The 3,049-nt window shown below is 32.7% G+C and overlaps 1 pseudogene across 1 annotated transcript; it reads left to right on the top strand.

Annotated features, from left to right (window-relative positions):
- Positions 1-1,501: 1,501 nt before the first annotated feature.
- LOC308632387 (large ribosomal subunit protein eL24-like) lies at positions 1,502-2,039 on the top strand (annotated as a pseudogene). The gene has a single exon. The product of its transcript is annotated as a large ribosomal subunit protein eL24-like (transcript).
- The last annotated feature ends 1,010 nt before the right edge of the window (positions 2,040-3,049 follow it).

A 3,049-nucleotide genomic window follows, 5' to 3' on the forward strand; every position in this document is an offset into this window, starting at 1 on the left:
ATTACCACATAACCTACCAATTTTATTTCTAGCTATATGTTCAAATGAACTGAAAACAGATATTCAAACATTTGAACATGAATATCAATGACATCACCATTTCCATTAGAAGATATATGAAAATCCAAATTTTCATTAAGAATGAAAACAAATGTGTCTATGTATTTATATGTATCCTTGTCTGAATAAGCACATGTACATATATATGTTCATATTCATATATCTATATCTCTTTATAGCATCCATATATGTTTGAATATTATTCTGCAATAAAAATGAAATTCTGTTACAAGTGACCATGTTGACAAATCTCAAAAATATTAAGAAAAGTAGACAAAATCAGACATGAAATTTCACCTGTGCTATAACTACATTTATATTAAATACTCAAAATTTGTAAATCATAGAGTTAGAAAGGAGAGAGTTTGTTGCCAGGGGCTTGGAAGGCATTTAAGTGAGTGTTGATTAACTGATTATATAATTTATTTTCAGAATTTTAAAATGTTTAAATCAAAATAATTGTGGTAATTATACCACAAAAGTATAAATGTCACTACTTAACTTATTTTTGATGGGCTGTTTTATGAAAATTCAACCTCAATAACACCAATAAGAAGAAAAAAATCTTTAAAACACTGAAGTCTATACAATCATAGCTAGAGGTGACAGAAATGAACTATGGAACTGGAAATAACTTTCTTATCCTTGTGTTGGAACACATGACCACAGTAACTGCATTATGTAGAACCACAAAAATAGAAACCTAAATACAATGAGTTATATTCTATATATGTATAATATGCCAAAATATATTCTATCATCATGCATATCTAAAAAGAACAAATAAAATTAAAAAAAAACTATGGATTTATAGTCACCCACATTTACTCTGCATCACCAAACTAAAGCATGGATGGTAACACTGGATACTAGAAATCAAGAGCCTTCTCTGTGTCAGGCAGTATTCTTGATTCATTATTCACTTTGTCCTTATCTTTCAAGTATCATGAGTCCTGATTGGAAGACTTCTGATCTTACAGATAAGTAAACTAAGTTTGAGGGATGACTGATTGTTCCAAGATCACTATCTATGCAGACTAAGGCTCTGACAATTAATTTGTGTTATTTCCAATTTACTGTATCATGTATCACAATACAAAGTCAGTCAGGTTTTTATGTTTGTTTGTTTTGTTTTGTTTTTTGTTTTTGTTTTATTTTGTCTCCCCCCCCCTTGGAGGAGGAAACAAGAGGTAGAAATACAATGGGGCACCAAGAACCATCTGCATAAACTATCAATGTTAAAAACTTGATTGTGGTCATTGTTACACTGGTAAATAGGTATCTGCAAACATGACAATGTATGAATTATATGTGTATAGTTTATTGTATTTCAGTATTACCCTAATACAATTGTTTTAAATTTGAATGAAAGAAATAAATATATTCCTCAGAAAAACAAACTATATATTTGGAAAGCATAGGCAAAGATGCTGAATATTATATGTCATTAAAAAATTACAGAGCAGCCACTGCCATTAAGGTCAAGCTGTGCAGTTTTAGTGGGTACAAGATACACCCCATATACAGGAGTCACTATGCAAGGACTGACGGAAAGGTTTTCCAATTTCTTAATGCAAAATATGAGTTGGCTTTCCTATCCAAGAGGAATCCTCAGCAGATAAACTGTACTGTCCTCTACAGAAGAAAGCACAAAAAAAGCCAGTCAGAAGAAATTCAAAAGAAGAGAACCCAACTTGAAGCCAAATTTCAGAGGGCCATCACTGGTGCATCCCTTGCGGATATCATGGCCAAGAGGAATCAGAAACCAGAAGTTTAAAAGGCTCAATGAAAGCAAGCTCTTAGGCAGCCAAGGAAGCAAAACAAACAAACAAACAAACAAAAAGTCTAAGCAGGCATTTAAAAAGATGGCAATGGCTGCTGCTAAGACTCCCACAAAGGCAACACCTCAGAAAAAGACTGTGAAATCTGAGAAGTTTTCTGCTCCCCGAGTTGGTGGAAAATGCTAAATTGGCAGATGAGATTTTAAAATAAAGATGTAACTCTTTTAATTGGAGAAATGTTAAAATAAGGCAATAAAGATGTATGATTGAATGCTAGCTTTGCTTTTATGTGTTTAGGACACACTACACAGACTGAAAGTAGTGGAATCTTGCATAGATTTAATCCAAGTTGACTATTCAAATGCTCTTTTCCTGTCATTTCTCTATCCATGACAGGCACATTTGGTTTTTTATTGGGTTTGACTTATACATTGGGATCCCCCCCTCCCACCATTAGCTATTATCTGATTTGATGGTGCCAAAAATTAATAGCTGTATTAATCTCTTTCTCCCAGAAAATAACATCCCCCTTTCTATTCTAGCTATATATTCTGTCTCTGAAACCAGGGACACTCAATAAGAGTATATTTTACCTATTCCCAGTCCTAGTTTGTTGAGCTAGGACTTTTGACAAAGCTGTGCCAAATAAAATAAAATTGCTCAGTAGCCTTATGATCAATAAATGTGCAATGAGATAAGAAAATATTATAATTTTTGAACAGGCTTGTACTCTATAGATGTCTTTATTATCTGCCCACCTGTGCTGAGTTGCAAGGATACAACAATGCATAATCCATGTCTTAAACAATTTTTCTCAAGGTAGAATTATGGTGCATGTCAACATTTTCTTCATCCCCAATTATCCAAGTTAATGGATTACTAATTTTCTTTCTGGTGCATGTTAAATTCAGGTATTATTCTAATTGTTGGGTATAATAAATAGGTTTGGGGAGAAAAAAAAGAAATTACAAATTAAACAGACTTATAAAAATTTATAAAATTTTATACCTGACAATATCAAAAGCTGTCAAAGATAGGGAACAAGAGGAACTCTCACACATTGCTGGTGAGATAGCAAAATTGGACAGCAACTCTGGAAGACAGTTTGGTAGCTTCTTAAAAATCACAATATACACTTAATATGGCCCACTAATTGTATTTCTCAGTGTTAATTCCATGGAATTGAAAGCTATGTCCACATACAAGTG

Source organism: Spermophilus citellus (assembly GCF_964194105.1).
Source record: "Spermophilus citellus genome assembly, chromosome: 13".
In the NCBI taxonomy this organism is placed as follows: Eukaryota; Metazoa; Chordata; class Mammalia; order Rodentia; family Sciuridae; genus Spermophilus; species Spermophilus citellus.